Source organism: Amblyomma americanum, chromosome 1 (genome assembly GCF_052857255.1).
Source record: "Amblyomma americanum isolate KBUSLIRL-KWMA chromosome 1, ASM5285725v1, whole genome shotgun sequence".
NCBI classification, from domain to species: domain Eukaryota; kingdom Metazoa; phylum Arthropoda; class Arachnida; order Ixodida; family Ixodidae; genus Amblyomma; species Amblyomma americanum.
The window spans coordinates 248,108,290-248,127,459 of NC_135497.1; the positions used below are offsets into that span (position 1 = coordinate 248,108,290).

At 49.3% G+C, this 19,170-nt stretch overlaps 1 long non-coding RNA gene across 1 annotated transcript in view; it reads right to left on the reverse strand.

Annotated features, from left to right (window-relative positions):
• The window catches only part of LOC144096435 (uncharacterized), a 166,226-nt gene that overhangs the window by 133,283 nt on the left and 13,773 nt on the right, over positions 1 to 19,170 (reverse strand). The window contains exon 2 of the long non-coding RNA XR_013306782.1: positions 4,420 to 4,459. This is a non-coding gene — a long non-coding RNA (uncharacterized LOC144096435). The remainder of the gene's footprint in view (positions 1 to 4,419; positions 4,460 to 19,170) is intronic.

Below are 19,170 nucleotides of genomic sequence, written 5' to 3' on the forward strand. Positions count from 1 at the left end.
GCTACACAGTGTGTTTGCAGGAATACTTTGGCGATAAATATTTCACGAGGTCGGCGGAAAATTGTCTCCTCATGCGAAATATGAATCTCAAATCACGAGGCGTAGATGTTATTGCGTTTACGTCTGTTATTAAGGGCCATATTTCTCTAGAGCACACGTTTTCCGAGTGTTCGCGAAAAAGAAATGTTTATTTGTAGGAGCAATCTACAATTAAGATAACTGTGAGGCCGTCTTTAACGAAATTTTACTTTGGCTAGAATGCCTTTTAATATGCTGGGTACGTCACGAAACTACACCTGACAATGATTGACGCTTCTTAGAGAACCAGTACTGTTGTTATCAGCATTTAAAACGCTGTATAGAGCCGACGACGCGTGCACATGGCGGCGTATCGTGCAGTTGCCGGACATGACGTAGGTACTGACCACCGAGAACCTTCCTCAAGCTGGACCCATTGGGAATGAACGGATTGCGAACAGCGTGCATTGAAAGGCTGATGGCTAAAATGCGCATTGGCAGTCCTATCGTAGTGGTGTTTCGAAAGGTTACGCGCTATTTCCTTGCCGAAACGCTGTGTCGACATCGGGGGGCTCGAACGCGCACGTCACATACGAACCCTTACGCCGGATGCGTTTCCGAAGTGTATACGGCAAACAGCGAACGTTGTGGGGCACACATTTTCTTCCACATGACGTTCTGTTGGGTTCTTCGCCCGTATTCGTCAAAATGAACCGGAAGACCGCATCATCTGTCGCGTTTCCAACCGAAAAAAAAAACTGATTTCGCAGTCTGTACTTGCAGCGCCATGTTTCCTCGGTGACGGGACAAAATCAGACTCCCTGGAACGAAAGGTGGTCTCCGCTTGAGTGAGTTCGAATGGAGGGCTTTCCTCGCCAATGATGAAAGTTTTGTCCAGTCGAAGAGAAGTCCTCTTGTCGAATCGCTGGCAAGCACCCTGAGGCCCTCCCCTCCCTTGTTCAATTTGCGATTGTCAAAAACCATATGACCACCCTCACTCTACCATGGATTCGGTGTTGTGGAGGTTGTTTTCCACACAGCGATCTGTTAGAAACGGTGATGTAGGCTTTCAGATTGTGCACGACTCTCAAGTCTGCTCAAGACCTTCAGTAAATGGATAATCACGACAGCAGCTCGTGCCATATGCTCATGACAAAGCTGTTGCTGAGTCTGCCCAGAATTATTTCATTCATAAATGCGCTGTGCTGCGATCTGCGAATTTCGGCACATTTCAATAACGCAGTATTTCTTTCTTTTCGCCCGAATGAGACATGACTTTGAGCACATGCCTTTCAAAACGCTCCAGAATACACAGTGGCAAGCAGCAAGGCATGATAGTTCATTATCACTGGTGTAGTAACATATCCAAAATATTCTCGGCAAGCTCATTTTTTTTAAATGAAAAGTTTGTTTACGAACACAGTTTTTCGCATATCGTAAAAATGCACCATAAAAACGAATGTATCCGAAGATATCTCCTCGGGACGCGTGTAGATTTCTGCTATTTAGTCTAAAAAAAAAAAAACGCACCCATTGACTTTCTTTGGCTGTGAGAGCGCAGTTCCAGCTTTAAAAGCAGGATCTTACTACGTATCGGAAGGCCAGGCCATCGCTATCAATATGTTCATAGTAATATCTTACAGTATTCCACAGCTGCCTAACAATAAAAGCAATGCCCAAGAAAGCTGGACTTGAGTGCCTGCAGATGCGTATCTATACTCTCATGGCTCTGAGAGGCTATGCCTATTGGTGAGAACGCTGGCTAACCTTATAGGTGCACGTTTGGCATTATGTTTAAACTACAGAGCACAAAAAAGTCATGTAGAAAAACTACACGCCAAGCGAAGGCAAGGATAGCACACATTTACTATGACTTCATGACAACGATGCTTTCTGTTTCATTGTTCCCAGCCCGTTGTGCTCCGTAACCGGTGAACAGGGCAGACCAATCAATTTTCTGAACTCCTGTTCATAACAGAAAGATTTAACTTGACCGGTTGTGTTTCCCGTCGCAGTTGATGAACAGCTGCACGGTTGTGCTGCTGAGGACAAGTTCGCGACTTCGATTTTCAGCTGCGGTGGTCGTGATTGGCCGCAGGCTAAATGCGAGAATGCTCGTGTAATGAGGATATTTCGATGGGCGTTAAACAGCCCCATTTGGAATGTATCCGAAGCCTTTCATTACAGCACCCTTCATAACCTAGAGTGCTATTAGGCGCGTAAAAATACACAGTTTCGACCGGATGTGGTCTGCCCACCATTTACAAAATTAGAGTTTGGGGCGAGCATCCCATTTCTTGGTTATTTAATCCCACAGTTCATATGCAGGTAGTGAGCGGTCAGAACTATTTACTCGAAATAGCATATTCCAGGCTTGTGAGGATAAGAGATTTTTATTTAAGTTCGAGGCACAGTTTTATCCGCGGTCCGCGCGTTAAAATTACTTATTCACTTGGGGGAAACGCCAAGCACGCTACGGAGGTGTTATTAGGCATATTTAGACGTAAACTTGCTTTTTAGACAAATTTCATGTAACTAAAAAAATTCCACCAAGTTTTTACCGTGCACAGTTATACACCCCCTAAATTTCAGCGACGAAATGCTTTTATTTTTAATTTTTCAGTGAACGGCGCCATTTACAGGACAAGGGACAAGAAAAGGTGAGGCAAGACACGGGACTCCCACGGCCTCACGCAAAGCGGCTGTCCTTCCGTTAGTGCAAAACTGGCTCTGCGCCGGGTCTAAAACCGAAAAGCAGAAAAATCAGCCAGATGCAACCTGTGGCATTCTCCTGCTTATTTTTTCCCCCTACCTAATCTAAATGTAACTAGTCTAAACCTGTTCAATTTTTTTCTTCTTCCCTCTAATCAAGGAGCACCAACAAGCAATTCGTTGTCCTCCCTGCTCGAGAAGAGAGAAAGATAGAGAAAAAAAAGCAGAGAAACCACCACGGAAGCCTGCGCCTGAAGAAGCCTCAGCGGAATGGGCCTTCTCTCCGCATCCACATCTCGCGGGCGACTGCGCTTCCGGCAGCGCTTGGCGCGCAGCATCACTCTTCCGGCTGTTCCGCGCGTACAAACCTCTCGCAGGGACAGGCCGCGCACATCGCGTGAATTCAACCGTACGCGCGCCGCGCCGCGACAGCACCGGTCTTACGGCAGCGACTGCGTAGCGCGCGACGGGGAGGGCGGCGCGCGTATCTTCCTGTAAGCCGTCCGCAAACAAGTCGAGCGGCCGGCCACCGCGCCACCCCGGACAGGGAGGTCGCCGCCGCCGAAGTCGCGGCTCCCGCAGCGGCGGCGACATTCCTGCTTATCTGACTGCCTCCAAGCCGTCCCCGCTCTCTCGCCGGCGAGTCGCCTTTGTTTAAGGATGGCGACCACCGCCACGGACTTGCGAGCCGTAAATCAGGCGCCCAGCGGGTATACCTGGTCCGTTGAAGAGCGCAGGTGGCGCACCTGGCTGATACGCGCGCGGGTCGCCATATTTCACCGCGGTGCCTATCTGCGCCGGAGTCCACCCGGCGGCGCCGAGCCAGCAGGGCCGGGACCGCGCGCGTAACTCACGCGGGGGCCGCGCTCGGCGATTCCAGCTAAGCGCGCTCGCGTACAAAGTGGTGGCGTGTGCGCCGTCTGCCGAGCTTGCTCTTGATCTACAGCTGTGCGCGGCTTACGGGGTCGGGGCAAGATTGCAAGGATGAAAACACTTGAGTTCGTGGCGTGAGGTTGCGGACAGGCGTTGCTACTCGTCAGACGCCTCTTGTGAAAGCATCGCTAGCGGTGCCCCATACGTCGCGCCATGAACTTGTAATCATCCACCTGATGTCCACTACTGTTCGTAAAAGTTATCCTCACGATGACCTCAGGTGTCTTGTCCAGACCCGAAAAGCGAAAGCAAACAGTCGCGACACCCCTATTGTGATTTAATGTAAGTTTGCTACACGCTGTGTCAGCTAAGAGCTCTCGGCAGGTGGCATCAGGTTTTGACTAATGCGACCCGATAACCGTACAACCAGCTACACTTTGCACCTGATAATTTCTGTGTTTTATTTTTGTCTAGAATTACTTTGTTTTCACGTTCCATTTGACGCGATGAAAAGTTGACATTTCAGTGCACATTACAATCTTAGATACCTCTTCATAATGTACGTAACGATGTGTAAGCTCCCCGCTCAATGGATGGTCACGTAGTCAATCGCATCCATTGTCTTCGAGGTACTAAGTGCCAGTGACAACAAACCGAGAAATATTTCAGGCCTCAATATTTGGTCGTAGAAAGAAGCATGCACTTAATGAATACTTTCGCAGAAACTAGAAATTCTTAAACATGCCTTTGCCGTAATGCCAAGTAAGAACGAACCATTGTAACACGTATGCAGAGAAGAATGAGAATCAGACTTACCACTGACGCGATGTTTAGTCTCTTGGGTCTTCGCGCAAACCTGGAATAAACCAAACGAATCCACGTTACACTTTCAACGCACGCAAATTACATTTATTGCGGAAAAAAAGGGAACAGAAGACAGCGAGTCGAGAAGATGAGGATGGCCTCCAAAACTGGCAAAGTTTTACTCACGGACTCCCGCCCGGGCTTCCGGATTACGAGAAAGCTCGCACCGTTTTACTGCGCTGGCTGCTCCCTTTGCTAAAGACAGCAACACAGCAGATAAGCGCCCGCGTCTTCTTCGCGCGAAGGCGAGCAAGTTTTCGAAAAGAAAGAGCGAGAGAAGGAAGGGACGCGGGACGATGAGGCCTTCCGTTTTTTGCGCATGACAATAAACGCGGGCATCCTCACGAACGTGCGCACCCTCTAAAACCAGCTGCAGAAGTTGCGTTCACGCAAACGCCGTCTCTTTCCAGAAAGTTTGGCCCATAACCCGCCACGACGGGCTTCAGCTGTGCGCCCGCGACCGGCTTTATATGCGTGCGCATACATTTGCTTTGCTCTTCATGAGAAGGGCCCGCTGGCATTCCTTGTCATGACCTTGGCTTTACGAGGTATCCGGCCAGCCGAGCGTGTTCTTTGTTCGCCCCTAACTACATGTACGCACGGGCGCGTCCCTCGACTCTGCCGCGGGCCTCCAGGAGAGGCTGTGGCGGCGAGACGGCAATCGTGGCTCTAACGCGGGCCGGCTACAAAGTCATGGCGCTCGCCAAGCGTACGTGTGCGCCTACAGAAAGAAAAGCGAGAGAAGAGAAGAAGCTCGTAAGGATAACGTCGTTTCGTTGGCGATTTCTTGTTTCACTTTCTTCCGCGTTTGTAGTACAGCGTGGGCTCGTTGGCGTGTATACACTGAACCACGCGCGCCGCAGGCGCTCGTAAATTCTTGTGCTAGCTCGGTGTGCCTTGCGTGATGCTTGGTGGCCGCCGTCCGCCGCCGGCCGCTTGCTTCCTTCCCATTCATCCTGCGCATAAGCCCCCCTCCACCTCCTCATCCTTCCCCCTTGTTTCCCCGGCGCTCCTACCATGGTGCACCTCTAACAGGTGGTAATGCGCGAACGCGCACCCTTCTGCGATTGTTTGAAAACCATAAAGACGGCGGGCGGCGGACCTCGCTGCGGCAGCCGGCTCTTGCAGTTCAGGTGGCGTTGGCTGTTGTCCCTTCTTCCTCCTGCTTCTTTTAATCCGATGAAAGCATCGCCTCGGACACTATGCCCTGAAAGCATCCCCAGTTTTCCAAGGCATCACAATGAACACCAAAAGAACATAGCTTGGAACCTGAGCAGACAACAGCAATGCAGTGTCGAGCAAACTGTGTCAACGACCCTTAATTTACAGTTGAAGTCACATACTAGCGGCGTCTGTTGCAGGAGCAGCAGCAGTCAACGTCAATTCCGAGGAGGCGGTTGCAGCAACGCGCGTGCTTTCTTTTGATCTTTCCTTTTACATTCCTTTCAACTGCCTTCTGGGAGTGGCCCAGTTGGTGCCAGTCGACAGGCCCTTGCACTTACATCTTTTCTTCATGCAGTGACAGCAGCAGCAACAGCACGTAGCACCCCCTCCCCCAAAGAAAAAATAAAAACTTAACATTTTTATTATCGTTTCTCTTAATTTTCACAGACGTACGAGGTAACCAGACGCAAATCCGAAGGCGAGAGACGGCAAAGCTTGCATCTGATGAACCTGAGACTTCTGAACCTGAGCCTGATTCTGCTGAACCTGCTCAGACTTGATTCTGCTGAACCAGGAGCAGAATCAAGTCAGGTTATATATGGTACACTATGGCTTCAAAGCCAAAGTATCGAACCCACCATTGAAGTATTTTGTATACTTCAGTGGCAGCAGCTCAAGTTTTTTTTTTTACTTTCGAGTTAATCTCAAGTTTTAGTGCGAAATCACTACTCCAGACTTACCAACCCCGAGCAAGAATCTTGTCTTGTGTGGAGCGTCGGAGTTAATTCGGGTAAGCTCGGTTTAGTTCGGAGGAGCGTCGCGCAAGCTGCAGCCAATGGGAGGAGGTTCGGGTAAGTTCGGAGGAGCGTATCACCAGCTGCAGCCAATGGGAGGAGGCTCGGATAAGTTCGGAGGAGCGTAGCACCAGCTGCAGCCAATGGGAGGAGGCTCGGATAAGTTCGGAGGAGCGTAGCACCAGCTGCAGCCAATGGGAGGAGGCTCGGATAAGTTCGGAGGAGCGTAGCACCAGTTGCAGCCTATGGGAGGAGGCTCGGATACGTTCGGAGGAGCGTAGCACCAGCTGCAGCCAATGGGAGGAGGCTCGGGTAAGTTCGGAGGAGCGTCGCCAGCTGCAGCCAATGGGAGGAGGCTCGGGTAAGTTCGGAGGAGCGTAGCACCAGCTGCAGCCAATGGGAGGAGGCTCGGGTAAGTTTGGAGGAGCGTAGCATCAGCATCAGCCAATGGGAGGAGGCTCGGGTAAGTTCGGAGGAGCGTAGCACCAGCTGCAGCCAATGGGAAGAGGCTCGGATAAGTTCGGAGGAGCGTAGCACCAGCTGCAGCCAATGGGAGGAGGCTCGGATAAGTTCGGAGGAGCGTAGCACCAGCTGCAGCCAATGGGAGGAGGCTCGGGTAAGTTCGGAGGAGCGTCACCAGCTGCAGCCAATGGGAGGAGGCTCGGGTAAGTTCGGAGGAGCGTAGCACCAGCTGCAGCCAATGGGAGGAGGCTCGGGTAAGTTCGGAGGAGCGCCGCGCAAGCTGCCGCCGAATGGAGAGAGGACGATGAAGAGCGAGAGATGCGGTTTCGTGCACATGGAGATGGCGGAAAAAAAGAGGTGAAAAATGAACACATGCTTTCGCACGACTACACGGTTTAACTACGTTAAAACCCAATCACTTTTTTAACGTTTACTTCAGAACGTTAACAACGTCGTTTTTAAAGTGTCCTTCGTTTAAATCACGACACAAATGAGTGATAACGGCGAGGACGTAGGCAAGCGAATGACATCCGAATATTTCTCTTTAGAGCTCACACACCCCGCTTTACAGTGGTAAAGACTAGTGATTGAGCTCTAGCAAGAACTGGATATTGTTTCCGAATCAACCAGCTTGTTATGACGGATACTGCAAAATTTCAACGACAAGGAGTTCGAGCGCCACGAAAAACACTCAATGGCTTCAATTCTTCAGCGGAGATCCTTTTAAAGCACGCCCTTCAGAAAGAGCGCGAAATAATGAGTAATATACTCGAAATCTCTGTAACATGAACGCCTGATCAAAAAATCGCGCGCTGGTCGCGCATTTAATGAACGAAGCCTTACCAGAGGTTAAGTTACGCATCCGCAGTAGCTAGAACAATGTGCGCGAGAGCCGGAATAGGTGGTTTTGGGGCTTCGCATGCATATCTTTCAATGCGTAGGAAGGATAAAAGTGAAAAAAAATATCGTTCCGAATAACGATAATTTTCCGAAAATTGCGGAGTTTGGCGGTTCTGCTCACGCTCTGCAGCCTTCTAATTGAAACTGTGGATCATTTTGACTGATTAAAAAGAAATCGATTAGTGTGAAACGAAAAAAAAAACCCTGGATGCATTATGCGTCTTCCAGAAATACTACATCAGGTTCGGTTTAGATGTCAAGCTTCTTACCGCAAAAATTTACAGACACAGTAAAGTACTGACTTCACCAGACAAATCTAGAGCACTTGAGCGTCGCTTCCTCTGAAAGAATTAGTGTTAAGAAAAACTAACTATGCAGACTATGAGGCATTTATAATACTGACGTACTAAAACAATCTGTCTTGTGTTTTAGTTCAGCAGAACATCACGATACATTCCTGTCGCCCACATTTTCGAATACCCGTGGCACGGATAAACAAAGGAAAACAGGAATTAAAACGCAAAAAGATGCAAAATTCTGACAAATCGCCGTAACATACTTCAAAATATTTGTGGCGACGGGCGTGAAGCAGGAGTAATTAAATGAAGTCAAACGCCCACATCCGAAAAAACGCCGATCTCCACGGTTGCCTTGTTCGACGGCACAAACAATTCCAAGAATCTCCGCCGCTCTGGCTTGCGTCATCCCGAGTCGGGATGTTTCGATATCCGTGCGGTTTCTTTGAGAAAAACCTACTACGGGACCAGAAAATGTCCGCGCCACCGGGGTCTCTCATGGACTCTGGCGCCCGGGCTAGCGACTTTTTTTTCTTTTTTCGATTTATTGCTTGCAGTCGCGGTATGCTGGCAGAGCGCATTCAGGAAAGACGGGGTCTCACGCCACAGATTTCCAGGAGCAGTATAGCGAGAAGCGACGCCGTGAGGAATGCTATGTCGGCAGCACGATTCCTCTGACAGAGCCCGCTAAGGCCTTGGCTCACTCTTAACGCTTTCTCTCCATTTTGCTCTTTGCAGACTTTATGAACTGTCAGTGCCAATGCCCCACTCCCCCCTTGCGTACTCGTGCCTGAAGAGTAGCAGCACCAGCTATCGACCACAACATGGTCACAAGCATTCTTACTCCTCGCCGCACGCGCGTCTCCCTCGTCCGTTGGCTTCACGAATGTCACCTTTCTCTTAGACAACAGGCAGCCTCACTACTGGCGGCATTGAATTCGTTTTGAGGTACAAAAAAAAATTGAAAAAGAAAACAGTGCTAAACCATTATCTCAGTCTAAAAGATAAAACTTTACTCATTAATCCTGGAGATGTTGATTCCACCTAATCATCGGGCAACTTCAGCAACTAGACGCTAGATGTACGCGGACAGTGCTAGATATTGATTTCTGCAAAAAATAAAAATAAATAAAAGGCCGTTATAGTGGTTACAACCGCCGGCCATGCGAAAGACGTTTACTACATACTTCCTTTTCGCTGAAGGCAAAGGAAACATTTTACTGAGACCACGAATCGTAACAGCTTTTCGTCCCACCTGATGACCTAGTGGGAAATTGTAGCCTCTAGTAAAGTTTATTCCTGAAAAATTTCCTCGTTTTATTCGCAGGGCAATAATTATTCCCCTTTTGCGTGCGCAGCAGTGATAACGGAACCTTTTAGTGACACGTTTAAGTCATGCTCGCTCATGTCTGTCTTCCTCACTCGCGTCATGCGCTCTTGTCAGCAGTCCTGACGCACTTCCCGACACAGGGGTGACGTGGTTGCGCACTGTCGAGCTTGTGTCATATGACTGTACAGCATGACAAGAATGCGTTAAGGTGCTACACAGTGTCTCCCCTCTTTTCTTCTCTCTCCCTGTTCTCCCCCTTTTATTTCCGCCAGTCGCAGCTCAGGTGCTTCAAGCTTCGATAGCAGATGCCGCAACATTTCCTCTTTGCGTTCTGTTTTGTTTTCGATACAGTGCTACTAATAAACAGCGAACTGGCGTGGCACATTGCAGTGCCATGACGAGCGCACTGCGATGCGGCGCTGCGTAGCTGTCCGCATTTATTTGTTTATTTATTAATTTACTTGTCATTTATTAATTTACTTGTCATACGCATCGCAGGCTCTTACTGGAGTATTATGTGAGGGGGGTTACCTATGAAATTGGGGTGAAAGAGAAGCAAATCGAACATAGTTATTTTGTACATCGTTATACAATAGTAAATAAACGACCAATGAGAAAATGGAAGAGAAAACATATTTCAGAACTTATAGTGCCTGTCCTACGTATGTACAGGTAGAAGCAATATGAGCGGGAACACGGGAGTGTGTGGCCTGTGCGCCTCGCGAAGCGCTGCCGCCGACAGCCAACAAGAATGGGTGTCACTCGGGGCATGCCCGGAAAGAGCAGTCGGCCATGCTTGCTGGGCATACGCACTTGCTGCCGATTCCCGCCGCCTCTCGGCGACAGGGGTCCGCGAAGTGCGGCGGCCACGCCCTCTCGTGTTCCCTTTCATATTGCTTCTACCTGTACAGTGCATAAAGCTATTATGTGCGTAGTTTTCCGAGCAAAGTACATGCTACAGCTTCGGAATAGTTATCATCTTATCAATACTGTTATCATGTTATTGGCCATTTTTGTGTTTTTTCTCATCGGTTATATTATTAAATATAGAAAGCGTATACTTGAGTGGGGGCTTAGACATTTCTCAAGTTGCGTTGCTTTTTGTGGATACCGTGGGTTTTCAAAGTCTGAATTTTGTTGTATTGTTTGGCCGCTTTTGCTTCGTTTTTAACGACTGTGATTTAAAATGGGTAGTTGTTCGCACTATGAACTAAGTGAAAGTGCTCCTACACAAAATTTTATTAAACGAAAAAAGTTAAAATGGGAAAAAAAAAGTTATTCGTCCCGCCCGCTACCCCCTTTATTGTATGAGTTGTCTTTGCAGCAGTACATGGCTGCATGTGGTGAAGCTTACATTTGTTAACTACTGCTATGTCTTCACTTAAGCTTTAATTACTTTCAGCTGCAATTCCTCGGCAGAGCAGAAATATTTAACATGCCAAATACATAATTGGCACAGGTTTTAGCTCAGAAGCCTGCAGCAGCAAGCTTTTTACATGTCAGGGTTAGGGCAAGAGTCGGATGAGAGCGCGAGCTGAAACGATGACGCCGCGTCTGCTGCCCTAGAGGTAGTACAGGCGCGGGTGTCGCACCGTGCTGTGTGTCTTGCAGCACACAGCACGCTACTGTGCTGTGTGTTTCGTGCGGCGACGTTCCCCCAAAACACGAAGGAGCTGCAGCCAGGAATGCCAATGAGCCGGAAGAAGCTGGTACCCGTTTCAAGGCGGCGGGTCATGTCCTTGCAAAAACTCGGTCTGTGCCTACAGGTCGCAGCCATACTGTTTCCACACCCGTCTCATTTCGCACTGAGCGGTGAAAATTATTTACGCTTCATTTCCAAGCGTCACAGATGATATAGGCAATCGCTACATTAGGGCCAAGTTTTGAGCGCTATCGCTTGAAGGAAAAGGAAAGAGGGTCCCAACGTCATTACCCCCTTCCCCTCTCTTTCCTCCTAATCCTGAGTTTGGGCTGTAATAGATCCCACCTCCGAGCTTGTGTTTTGCTCAACCATAGCTTAGCAGCGGATCATGTTGAGCAATCTGCATTGGTCCTACATTTTTCTGTGAAATAAATGAATAAATAGCGAGCCGCGCTAATAACCGCGAGAAGCTTTAATATCATACATAGTTTTTTTTTAAGTTTTTCTTCTTTCTTGATTCGTAACTAGCCGAATGTCACGGCCAAGGATGAAACCATTAACCTAGAACTGGGCTGTCGAGTGCTGAAGATATCCCGTGCATCTCAGCGGGCGTAGCAACTTTGTCCGCGAAAGGCTATTCGATTACTCGACTGTGAAGTGAACCACGTGCTCAAAAGAAAGCTTCAGGAGGCGAAGTCAGACTAAGAGCGCAAAGAAAAAGTAAACAAGGCACAGGCAGCAGAAAAATAGAAAACGAGCTCAGAAATTGTCTTCGTCCACTTTCTCGTTATGAACGGGACCGCAGGTGCGTCATAAAACGCCATGGGGCTTGCCGTTGGTTATCGTAATCGCAAAGCTAAAGAGAACGATTGCTCAGTAATATCCAATAAAGGAATGATTCCTGTCCAAATCAGCTCATAACTTTTTCTCAAGTTCTTCCATAATAGCACCTCTAAAACAAAAGCTCTCGCCGGCCACACAAGTTAACGCACACACACACACATCGGCTGCAGGAAGAAATAAGACAGCTCAAACCGAGGCCAGATTCAATCTGCGCAACGTTTCATAGAGGAATCTGAACTTTAATTAAAAAAAGTTTTTCCCAGCTTTCTTTTCCCTTCTATTCCGCCTGGACGGCGAACTTCCAAAGCTGGCGGAAGAGGAACGCAGGGAGGAACGAAGCGAATGGGGAGAGGGCGGCGCACGGGACGAGATACGAGGCAGCACAATTTTCGCGCCGGCCCGACAAAAGCGCGGCGGGCGAGAGGGCCAGTCGAAGCGGGTTCGCGTCATCAAAACTCAATAGAATCGGGCCAGCCAGAGGCACGGGTATGTCGAGTCCGCGGCGGAGACCCGAGCCGCCCGCGCGCATGCGAAATTACACCGTGGTAGATTCATGAAGCGGCGAGCAGGCGCGCGGAATTCCTGATTCCCCAAGAATCGCGGGAGTCGCGGTTCGCCGTAATTAGCTTTCTTGCGGCGCGCGTAATACCTTGGGCTTCCTCCATTATGCAAGTCGCTGCGGCGCTGCAACCGCGGGACCGGCGCGCTCCGAATTACCTGGCGTTATTTCGTCCCGATAATCCTTTCCGTACGAGCTCGATTCCGCGCTGCCTCGGCTGTGCGTCCACGCGGTGCCTCTGCGCGCGCTTCCCGCTACACGACTGCTCTCATTCGCGTGTGTGCGTCCGTGATTCGGCGCTCCATTCGAACAAGGGTGTGCTTACCGCCCGATTCTCGGCCTCGCGTGGCTTGTGGGGCTTCTAAATCATACATTGCCCGTAGCCTCCTTCGTCCAACTTTGTTTCCACTTTTTTCGTCTGTTTCTCTCTCGAGAAGTGCGACGGGCTCGGATCTGATTGGCTGCTCTGAGGATACTTTTAGAAGTGCAGGTTAAGCCGCATGTTAGTCCGCACAGATACGCGGGAAAGGAATTGAGGTTGGTTTCTTTTCTTCGTGCTTTCTCGTCTTTAATTCAGCACGGAAAGATTGGCAGGGCAAGAGGGCGATGACGCTGCAAGATAAAAATCCAACTTGTATACAGAAAGGATGAGAGGGGGAGAAACAGAGCAAGAACATCTTTAATTCAACGCCAAGCTCAGCTTTATTAGCTAACGCGCCCTGTACAACACGGGCAGTTTCGAGATGTTCCTGGTTTGCCCGTTGCTAATCTGGCGCATTCGCTTCTACTCAAGCGCTTTGGGAGCCGACTCTGCGCTGAACGAGGCTTGAATGCGACTTGGCCTCCGAACATTGTTTGATTTGTGCGTTCCTTTACAGGCCGGCGCTACGCGTTCAAGCCGCGTCTTCCCTCCTCAGTGGTCACTAGATGGCGCTGAAGACGTGAGTAGGACGCTACGCGTGGGGCTAGTGGAGGCCGTCACTCTGCGTGACTTATTCAGCAGTGGAGACTGCAGTCAAAGCGCAGAAACACTGGCCATCGGTGTGTGTATATATATATATATATATATATATATATATATATATATATATATATATATATATATATATATATATATATATATATATATATATATATACAAGATAAAACGCTGCATCATGTGCTTTAAAGAAAAGGCGTGTGACGAGGCAGAAGTACAGCTTTCAGTCTCAGTTAACTGAGTTCCAAATAAAACGAGCCCACGCTGCCACAGTGGCCGCAAGCAGTGTTTATAACAAGGCATAATGTTGATAAAAGTGAAAGATGGTTGTATTGTCCGTTTTTGTTTGTTTTTTGTCAACATAACAATAACAATGCTTTATTTCTACCATAATTACAAATTAGTGGAGGGGTCGGGAATAAAAGCGATTTCCACTTGACTAGGTTTCCATCCGCAGAGGCACAAAAAAGATGAAATACAACAGACAATAACTGCACTCAAGATATTTTAAAAGAAACTTCTTTCAGCAACAGTCCCGAGCTCGTTCGTTTGCCAACCGGCGATTTGAATTAAATCTGCAAGGCTTTATGAGAACTTGAGGTAGCTTGGCCCCCGATTCATTTAAGAAAAATAGCGACGCAAAACTTTTCGTTCGGTGTGTTGAGAGGTGCACTCACTCAAAGAATAAAGAAACGGCATACTGCTAGAAGAAGACGTTTTGCACATTGAAAAACTGACGGCCGAGTAGGCATCTTTTCAGCTTTGATATTTCGAGTGCGACGCCGGGTAGCCAACTTGGTTCCTTCATCAATGCAAGCGGAAAACGTCACTTTCATCGAAGTTTGTCTACCTGTTTACAGCACAAGTCTCGGACGATAAATTTCGAAGCAATCAACGAAAACTAATGGCGCTATTTTGCAATACGTAGATGCGGTACACCTAGACCTGATGCAACACAGTAGGAGCGAACCTATTTGACACATTTCGCAAGTGATGTCATCTATCGCTCAGCGTTAACATTAGAAGTTTGTATCTATGGCGCTCAGAAAAGCAAAGTGAACGTCCAGCTGCCTCATCGAAGGAAATGAAACGGCGTTATGAGCATAGTACAAGTTATAAGTTGTATGGGCACTGGAAAGGGAACAGAAAAACCGGAGAGAGACGAGCGGTGTTCGTCATCATAGACGACGGGTGCTTTCAAAGCTCGTTTCAGGGAGTCCGTGAAACTGTTCCTGGCGCCTTTCTACTAGAAAGTAGTTTTGAAATAAAAACACATACTGCAACTATTCAACCAAGTCTGGCAACTACATCTTTGTTTACAAAAAGAATAATAAAAAAGCCTGGCTCCAATCGTTGCCTTCTCTAATTTCTATCATTTTATTTTTCCTCCATAACAGGAACTGCTATATATGAAGGAATAAATTCGGCGTCTGTTCTCACATCGTGTTATTTGGAACCGTGGTACATACGTAACAAGTGTGCCTGCGCACACACGCACAAACCAGCTGACTGTGCCCATCTCGTTTACCGTCCCTTGCTTGTCTTTTGACGCGCTACAACTAGAAAACAAAACAGTTCAACACGAATATTCCTCCACAGACACAACGCAAATTTAGGTCACGGCACATTGTAGCTCTTTTTAGCCGCTTCTCTAGTAAAACCAAATCTGCAGCTTCCGTACATCAAATCCAGAGGGTCCACAGGATCGAAAAAACAAAAAACAAAACAAGACAGAGCATAAGTCGGAGAACTGCTAAAATTAGCAGCATGCGCGAGTTTTCGAGAAAGAAAGTCTTTTTTTCCCCTGTTTTTCACGTCGTTACTCTGACGACAACCATAATGTTCTGCGGGAACTATTAAAGCAACTCCGCTACACGGACATAATGCTTTCTAATGAAGTTAAACTTTTCCCGATGTCAATTTCTGCGTCGTACTTTTTTTCTCTTACATTTTATCTTGTAGCTTTTACTTACTGCACTGCACAAGTTCGTGCGGAACAATTTCACGGAAACCGTCCAGATTAACTTCCCCATTCCACGAAAGCGATAGCAGCAACGGAAATGAAAGCAACGTCTAAATTCCCGCTCTGCTTCCAACACCCGACGGCGTCTCGCAATTCTAGTGAGACGGAAAACCAAAAGTAACCGAAATAATGCGAATAGAGATTTAAAAAAAAGTGGGGAGGTGGTGAAGCGGGGAAGGAGACGATAAGGGATCTCCGCGGCACTCGCCGAGAAAGTGACGTGCGTGACAGCAAACGGCGTGTCGCGGGGATTTTCGTTCCAGCCAGGAGCCGATATGAAAGCCCACGCGGGACGCATACGTATATAGTACGTGCATACGGGCCAGCTCTTCTCGGGCCGAGATTCGTCATTCGGCGCTCGCGTGCGAAAAATGGGAGCCCCCTACAGCTGCGCTTTATGCGCCGCGCGCCCTGGCCGTTCTCGTCGCCTGTCGATACGTAGGGAGCGACGACAGGTGCAGCCCACTCCATTCCCCGTAGGCGCGTACACGACGGAGGCGTCGCGTCGCTGGGAGCCGAGCTCGCCATCGGCCGTGTGTACGCATATGATGCATACGCATGTGGCTCAAGTGCGATGAACCCGCACCGGCCTCATTAATAAGGGGCGCACGCATAAGTGAGGACGTGATAGTGAGCTGCTGCGAGAGATCGAACCTTGTGCTGTGTACACCTGGACCGTGCTTGAGCGGCAGGCTTCATGTTTGTTTTTTTCGCCGCTTCTACCCAAGCCTAAGCATGCACGGATCATCAGAGGAAGCCTGATCCTGCAAATTCATGAACGCAATTTTGTTCCCATTCAAAGAAAGCTTTATATTTAGAGGAATCCCAACGAACCCAAAAAGAAAGAAAATAAAATATTTCCTTTGCGCCCAACTTGAAAACTATTGACAGTCTTGTATCCCCAAGGGGCGCAGTAAATGCCTTAATTTCACGTTCCATGCCGCAACGTGGAGCAAACTATCTTTAATTTGCATAAATACAGTACAAGCGCAAGCGTTGCTCTTTTTTTTTCTTCGGAGAGATCAACTCCCCACTGAGTGCTCGCGTGCACAAAGAAGCAGGGCTTTAACCTGAATCTCGCTTCCTACGCCGACGCTCATGTAGACCATTCCAGTAAGCGCTCCTTGGGCGTCGCCTTGTTTCTCGCTGGGCTGTTGTCCGTATCTGGCGAAAGCACGGTGGCGGCGGTTGTTGAGCTCTCTGCACTCGTTGTCAATCGCATCAGCATAGAATCAGCCGCCGTTTTGACGTCTGCGCGTGCGCGCCACGGAAAGCACCATGGCTCACACGGGGAAGAGAACACAGCCTGGGATATTTGCTCACAACTGGGACAAAACCACGGTGTGCCTCTTACTTCTCTTTGCGTCCGCTCCATCCTCCCAAAAGCGACACGACCAGAAACAAACGAGCTTCAAGCCGCCCGCGATAATTTTGTTGCTACTCTGGTACCTCTGTTACGCCTTCGCACTTCAAAGCTGTCGGCGAACCTCCCTCCCTTCAAAGGGGCGCAAGTAACCAGACCGCGGAAGGAAAAGGAGGGGGGGGGGGGGCGTGTACGAATCCAGGTATATTTAGCAGTCCCCGCGCAGTATCGTTTGACGCGACTCCGATATATCACTCGCTCGCATGCAGGCTACTCTGAGGGCAGTTTGAGTTGCGCGCGGCAAAGAAATTCCAGCGCAGTTCCCGCCGCACCGCCAGAGCCATTCCAAATGAGGAGGTCTCGGCTTCCGCGATGAGTAAGTTAACGGCCTCTCGCGACCTCTTGATACGTTGCCAGGTAGGCGTACGAAGCCCAGTCGGTAGCGCGCGCTCCCGCATCGCGGCTGCCCGTATATCGCGCCGTGCATCTCGCCTCCCAAGGAGCCCAGGATGGAGGCGGGGGTGAGAGCGCTTTCCACCCAGCGTAGTCGCAGCACGCGGTCCCCCTCACTCCGGCAGTCGCCGCCACGTGACGGCCGCCCATCACTGTCGGGCTCGGCGCGCGAGATTTATGTCTGGCGCGCATCGCGGCCGTGTTCATGAGTTGAAAATTACACCGCTATTTTTGTCGCCACTTCGCGCCTGCCGCCATAACTCAGAGCACTCCGTCTTCCCCGCTCACACCGATTGCAAATTCCTCGCCGTGCGCTCCCCCGCCTTAGCGCGCGCGATGCTTCAACCTCGCCCCTGGTCCGCCGCCGCGGAGTCGCGCGTCCCGAGCTCCGAGCCGCGGCTCCTTTAGCCACGCTTCCCGGTGGCCGCTTGCGAGAGACCGGGGCGCCTGTTTTGGCTACCGTTGGCGGGCCTGTGCCGCCTCGGAGGAGAACCGTGAGGCTCCCCGCCGCCTTCGTAGGTGGCGGACAATGGAGAATGCGCGTCGTTGTGCGCACCTTCGTTGTGTTCGCGATATCTAGCCCTCTCGGCTGCTTTCTCTGCTTTTTCTGGAGGTTGGGGCAGAGGACGAGTGCGCTACCAGGTTTCGCATCGCGTCTAAGCCAAAGGCCACCACACGTGCGTAGCTTGCGCTTTTGTGTGTATATGTGCACACTTCCTCCATGAACTCGCAAATATAATAGGACTGTCATGGAACAATTATAAGAGCGTTATTTTTACGTGCGCGCGCGCGCGCGCGCGTGTGTGTGTGTGTGTGTGTGTGTGTGTGTGTGTGTGTGTGTGTGTGTGTGTGTGTGTGTGTGTGTGTGTGTGTGTGTGTGTGTGTGTGTGTGTGTGTGTGTGTGTGTGTGTGTGTGTGTGTGTGTGTGTGTGTGTGCGCGTGCGTGCGCGTGCGTGCGTGCGTGCGTGCGTGCGCAGTTTTGTACGTTTTCTTTTTTAAATTTAGACTCTAATAGTTTCTGCGCCCGTCTACTGCCCTCTCTCCTTCACTTCCTGGCTTTTCCCCTCTCTTTTCCTGTCCCCATAATCTTCCTGTATTATTTTCTCAAGCTTCCGTTCATGTGCCCGACATGCGTGTGCCACTTTTAGTGGCAGGCACCTCTTTTTTATCTTCCTTTCGCCGTTCCAAATCAAATCATGTCATTACCATGTCCCCACGCGTGAAACAAAACAAATTTCACGCACGTAAGAAATAAAATGGCATATTAACTTACCCAGAATATTTTAAGTGCTTTGAATTCGGAAGCGTTGTTTTTTATTCCTTTTTATTTCTTCTCTCATCCTTCTAATGAAAAACACACTCATCAGCAAACTGTCGTAAGGCAACGCGTATACTATATTAAGCTTTGTTCGCCAAGAAGCGACGCGGTTTTGTGATCTGCGGGTTGCGTGGTCGCCTCGCTTTCTGAGAGTCCTAGGTTGAATTCCCAGCACCCTCCGAAGAAATCTTAATTTCTTTTTTTTTTGCATGGTCACGTGGGTTTCGGGGCGCCAATTTTTCTGGACATCGAGCGTCGTTGCCTCTGTGAGCCAAGCAATGCTCATTAATAAAATTTCAGTGAAAAACAAGCGGCAGAGATTACAACGAAGCTTTAAAAGGAGCCGGCCTATATTCAGTTGAAGAACTGCCAGTGCGGGAAGTCTGCCGATTACTGCAGTGTTGGCGGGATGGAAAGCGCGAATGCTAAGCGACGCTGAGCATTAACGGGCTCCTAAGACGCGCACGACAAGGGAGTACGTCACGCGGTGCTGCGCTTAAAACGAGCCTAGTTTACCCAAAAGTATCCTTGTTGTCGTTGTTGTTGCTGTAACTTTGCGCCCTTCACTTGCAAAACG